The following is a 6,708-nucleotide window of genomic DNA, read 5'->3' as shown; positions in this document are numbered from 1 at the left end:
ATATATTATAAATTTCTTTGCATGCTTTTTATATACTTACATACGTATAAATATATATCGATATAAGGCGAACATATCGCGCTCCATTCAAAACTAATTTTACTGGAATCCCGAGGAGCTTTTGATTGCCTCAATATTTTAAATGATTATTTAAATATAAAGAAAAATTTGACAGGTATGTAACTATGATTGTTCGCAAAAAAAATCAACGCCATTTTTTATCAAAGAAAAAAAATAAAAAAAATCAACGGGAATTTTAAGCAGCACATTGTTGGCTACACTCAAATAGTATTTGCTTCAAAACTCCAAACCTTAAATTGTTCTAAAAATTCAGAGTAAAAAATTCGAAATTTAGACGAAAATTTTTGGAATTTTTCTATATGTTGTATATAGTTTGAATCCTCGATTTTTTGGATTTAGTTAAAGCAATAAAAAAATTTTACTCGAAAAGTAGTGCGAATATTAAAATAAAATCACTTTTTTGAGTCAATGTATTTGTCTATAACAACTCGAGTTGAAGTTTTTTAAATAAAGAAGTTTCAGTGTTGCCTTTAGCTTCATCACTTCCGCTTTTGGTTGAAGGAAACTGAGAATATGCCAATAATATGACTCAAATACCGTATAACTAGTTAAATGAAAAGTTCTTAAAAAGAGTTTTCTTATTGAAATAACTAAAAAAAAATTAAAAAAAATCTACAGTTTTAATTAAAATAAATAAAAAATAACAAAACTATAGTTTTTATTAAAATAATTTTAAAAAAGTTATTTGTAGATATTCCCCAGATTTGGTAGATTTTTTTCAAGTGGATGGTAAATATTTTGTTTCGTCAGTGGCAACCCTGGTTGCGCTGTCATAAATGTTACTTATCCTACTCATGTGAAAGCTGACAAAAGAGGCACAACCGTACTATACTAGATATATTTTTTCGATTTGCTTAGACCCTAAAACTAATTGCAAACTGTTTTCGTTTATTTAATATGTAATTGTCTAGTTTATGGGGCAACTGCTAAAATATTTCCAAAAAAGTCGTTATTGGACACATTAATTTTTATACATATATACGTACGTATAAAATTTAGTGCAAAATATAACCATAAAATTTAGTTAAGCTAGACACACTTATCAGCAAAAGTCTGCGTACACCATTTCTTTTTTAAATATTCACTATATATTGAGGTAAAAATTTGTTTTTTTATTATTTTATAAAAAAATGTATCATGCTTAAAACAAATTCATATAAACCGTGTTTTCAAACTTTGTACAAAACAAAGGACAATTTAATGATTTCTGATCAAAATGTTCGAACTTTTAATCGGATTAAAAAAAAAAAAAAAAACAAAAGTGGTAAACCATCTCGCTTTGAAATGGGGGTGCTATTGATATGGCCGATACTGTACATACGTAAATATATCACTGATCACCCAAAATGTGCAAATATTTTCCGTTAATTTTTTATTTACGTATGTCTCATATTCCATAAACCATTTAAATCAAATTTCTAACTGTGCTGGAAACTTGATAGAACTCTAAAACTGTCTTCCAATTTCAAACTTTTCAATCAGAGTTTCTTTTATAAATATTTAGAGTATTCAGTTTATTAGCCCATCAAATTTTAGTGCAGTAAAGTGTAACCTTGCATCTTAAACGAAAATAATTAAATAGAATACCTTCAAGAGCGTGCGTAAAAAGAGTTATGAAAAAGTCAGCGCGATAGATTATACTAAAATTTAATGGGTTATAGAACTGCATATTTATAACCAGTGTTGTCAGGTCTTCGGCATGAGAAACCGTCCCTCTGGTTCTGAAATAACGTCATTTCCTACCCAAAAACGTCTTTTTCAAATGAATGTACAAAAAATTGTTCTTATTAAACTTTTATTGTATACAAAGGTACGTAAGCTATATTAAAATGTCATTTCGACAGACCACATTTAGAATTCATTGCAAACTGGTTTGAGATCGTTAATATAAAAATCATTTTATACATACACTTGTGATCAGCTGATTAAGTCATCAACATTTTGATCGATTTTGGCTGTTTTTCTTTTATTTATTTAATGTTTATTATTTTTCCATAAAAGCTAGCTCATTATATAACAAACAAAATATAAATCCACATTTCAGACTTTGTGCAAAAATTATAAAAAATCTGCAAAGTTTCAGCCATATTTTCAACTTTTTATTCAGATTTTTTTGAATTTTTTTGAGTATGCAGTTTGATAGCCCATTAAATTTCAAGGCAATAATGTGCAAGTTTAAGGGGGCTACATAATCGCATTGATTATTAATAATTTTTTTTTCTTATAGACATTTGGTTAGGGGGTCGTTTGTCGAAAATGCTAAATTAAGTTCTGCTAAGAAGGAGCATAGCAATATTTCAGCCTTTTTTGCGTTCATTACATTTTCAATGAAGTTTTTCAAAAGTCGCCTACTTTTTTCTGACTTTTTGTGATGCTACAGATTTTTTGCTGCTTTTGCGAGCGTCTGTGTTGCAATAGATCAGCTCTTACTGATTTGGCTTTTAATGTGCAATTGTAATCATTACAATTAGGCTCGTAACCTCAAGTGTTTACACAACCAGCCTTTGTCCAAGAATCCAAAAAAATGCGCGTACAATTGGTTTGCTGCATATTTAAGCCATCTGTGTCCAAAGAATACATATCTTTTGAAGCAGCTGCTGCAAAACACAAAGCTTGTAAAGATTTATTAAGAAAATAATTCAAAACCAGTTCCACTTACAAGATTTAGTAACAGAGAAAAATTACTGGGAAGTTAAAAAACGTAATTTTTTACACAATAAACGTCCAAACGTCAACAGGATACATTTCAGGAACATTATTATTTTTTCAACAGGATTCTTTCCCGACAAGTAAAGCGAGAAATTCGAAAAGTTGGTGAAAAGAATTTTTTTACAGGTTTCATCTCAGCGAAAAAGATTCCTAAATCTTCTTTATACTCAAACCCATCGGATTGGATAGTTTGGCGCTGTATGCCAAGCAAACTAGGTAACATAAATAACATGCCCTTGGATAATTTCAAAAAGGATTTAACAAAACAAACCCGTGCGGCCCGCGAAATTTTTCTGTTTAAAGCAAGTCCTGCAAATCAAGAGCAAATTAATGCTTAAAATATGTCGTAAATACACTCTAAAAAGTGCATGTAAAACTACTACTGAAAAGTGTTTATTTTTCAACCAGAATCTGTTCAAGTATACGCACAAGATGTTCAAGATTTGATTTTGAACATGAGTTGTTTAAAATATACACATGAAATGTTTAAAATTACGAACATTTTGAAAGTAAAAATATATGTTCTACACATAATAAATACTAAGTGCCAGGGGCGCACGCAGGAATATATTTTTAGGGTGAAAGAGTTTATACTTCTAAATATATATCATCAGAAAATACTGAAAATTCGCTCTTTAAAATACATTTATGCAAGTTTTATGTACAGAATGAAATAAAAAAATAAACTTTTTAAAGTTTCATAAATTGCATTTTATTTACATAAAATTTACAAAGAACTCAGACATTTTCAACCGGCTTCAAAAAAGGGGAGGTTATCAATTCTTCGGAGTATTTTTACTTCTTTTATTTATTCCACCGCATAACTTTGCACTGCGTGAACCGATTCCAATAATTATTTTTTTTACCGGAAAGATGGTACCTTAAGGGTCGTCTCGTAATTTGGTTTAGATCCGATCATTAAATCATGAAAAAATTAACGGTTAAAGATGCACTCAACTTTCAAAAGTAATACAAAATTTTACAAAAGAATTTTAATATAAATAAATTAAATAATTTCACGAAATTTTTACACTTTTTTATTAATTTTCGTCGATTTCTGGTTTCTCATTTTTTAATAATTCGAATAACGAAAATTTAACTGAACTTGTATTTTTATCATGTAGCTCATTTTGGTGGAACGAATTCCAAGTTAGCAAATTAAATCTTCGAATGCTTGTTAAGTACATATCAGTGGTAAACTTTTTTAGGCTGTAAAGTGTAAAAAGCAACTGTAAGTGAGCATGCATTGCATATTTTTAGGACAATGTTTTCGTTCGCAGTTAAACTTTAAAGAGCTCTCAAGAAAAAAGAAAAATTCTTACAAAATGATGCACAAGAAATGGAAAAGAAAAATTTTTCTATCAAAATTTCTTAAATCATAATAAATTTAACCCCAAAACCCAACCCTTGTGTGCGCTACGTGACAAATTTGATATGTAAAAGTAAACAGACAGTGTTTAATTTTGCACACACTAGGAGAGGAAACTGGTTACCTCTCTTTATTTGCGTAAATTTAAACGAAAATTTTTTAGAGTAAATTTTAAACATTTTATGTGTAAACTATGAAAATGTGAACAATAAATGTTTAAAACTCAAAAAACCAATTTGAAATTTGTTCCACGCCACACATATGATAAGTAAAAGTAAGCAAGCAGTGTGTAAATTTGCATTCATTAAGAGAGGAAACTGGTTACCTATCTTAATATGCATAAATCTAAACAAAAATTGTTTAGAGTGTAGATTATATTTTTATGAATGAATCATTAATTAATCGAAAAGGTCAGTGCGACAGTTATTATTTAAGCGCCACGCCTCCTTTTCAAATAACCCGAGATATGTAGTATGAAAGATTCGGTTTGTATGGGAAGTGCCACGCCCTTTTTCCAATAGCTCCAATTTTTCTCCATGAGTATGCTATTAATTTCATATATCCCCATACCAAGTTGCAGTACTTTACCATGAATACTTCCATAGATATGCAGTTTGAAAAACTCGGTTTGTATGGGACGTGCCACGCCCCCTTTATGTACCCTTTTTTCAGCCTATAACCATCCTTGTAAAGTCTGTTGTAGCCATGCAGCAAATCAAACTGGTTCAGAACTTGCCCTGAGCTAGCCTGAAAAGGGACGGTACTGGTTCTTCATCTATCCCAACTCATTGCTTTCAACTGTCTTTTTTAACATGGCGACGTCCTACGAAGTGACAATTGTCGCCCTCTGCATAACTTTTGCTCTTGTTCTGAACTGAGCTTAGATGGTTCTGAGAGAGTTCATATAACAACAGTTCCTAGATAGTTCAAAAAGGTCACCTCCGGGCTAGAGAAAATGTGGTTAGTTTTGAGCTGATTCCAAGAAGTATAGTATAGAGCATTTTCTTTAAATACTGTAATTAAATAAGTACGCATACAATTTTGTAAATAACAAATACTTCATTTTATGATTAAAGAGCTATTTGTTCTGCACTAATTTACTTTTTGAGGCAAACTGTGCTTTAAAATTAGGAACATAAAGTGTCAGTTAGTCTTTCATTTTCTAAAACCGTTATTCTTAAAAATAATTTAGATTTGTGCGTATAATGGGTCTTTCTGTGATATTTATAATTAAAAATCCAAGCTAATTCTTGTGAAAAAATGAGAAAAGCGGTGTTATTTTGAATGCTAATTTGTGATAACTCATCGTTAAATTGTATTAAATATATTGAAATGTAATACATAAGACTCCGGCATCTAATAAGAATATATAGAATTTTGAATATTCACAATGGTTTTCACGCCAAATATTTTTCGTAAATTTTTTTTTAAGGGTGCCTCATAAGTATTATAACATAAACATATAAATTCACGTTTCTAACTGTGTTGGAAATTTAGTAGAATTCTAGAAACTGTTATAAAAACTTCAACATTTTAAATCGGAGTTATAAGTATGCAGTTCTATAACCCATTAAATTTTAGTATAATTTATCGCCCTGACTTTTTCATAACTCTTTTTACGCACGCTCTTGAAGGTATTCTATTTAATTATTTTCGTTTAAGATGCAAGGTTACACTTTACTGCACTAAAATTTGATGGGCTACAAAACTCGAAATACTCGAAATATTTATAAAAGAAACTCTGATTAAAAAGTTTAAAATTTGAAGACAGTTTTAGAGTTCTATCAAGTTTCCAGCACAGTTAGAAATTTGATTTAAATGGTTTATGGAATATGAGACATACGTAAATATAAAATTAACGGAAAATATTTAAAATGATAAACATTGGAAATTAAAAACGAATCACTGCATAACTACACATTTCGGGTGATCAGTGATATATTTACGAGATTGTTTACCACTTTTGTTTATTTTTTTTAAATCTGATTATGTATAAAGTTTTAAAACACGGTTTATATGATTTTGTTTTAAGCATGATACATTTTTTTATAAAATAATAACAACCAAATTTTTACTCTCAATATATAGTGAATATTTAAAAAACAAATGGTGTACGCAGACTTTTGCTGTTAAGTGTATCTAGCTTAAATAAATTTTATGGTTTATGTTGCACTAAATTTTATACGTACGTACATCAATTATATAAATAGGCAATCATGTTTCCTTTACACCCCTTTTACGGCTAAACTATACTTCTAAGGTATAAACAATTGCATATCATTAGAAAGGTATTTTGATGCTGAGGTGCAGGCAATTTTCAGATTTTCAAATTAGATTCAGCAATTTATATTGAGCTCGAGGCCGTTTTTTAAATGAAAATTTATTGTGGAAAAGCAACAATAATTTGAAAAAATGGTAGAAGTGATAGCTATTTCGGAAATCACCACATTTCCTCATCAGACTTCTTTCAGTAGGATTCGAACCGACGATCCCACTGACTCAGCCAGTTGCCTATGCACCGTGCTAAGACGCCTTGTAAATTATCGTTT

Source organism: Rhagoletis zephyria, unplaced genomic scaffold, assembly GCF_001687245.7.
Source record: "Rhagoletis zephyria isolate East Lansing unplaced genomic scaffold, Rhagoletis_zephyria_1.1 Rzeph_scaffold_00507, whole genome shotgun sequence".
Taxonomy (NCBI): domain Eukaryota; kingdom Metazoa; phylum Arthropoda; class Insecta; order Diptera; family Tephritidae; genus Rhagoletis; species Rhagoletis zephyria.
Note: the sequence above shows the minus strand (reverse complement) of the source record.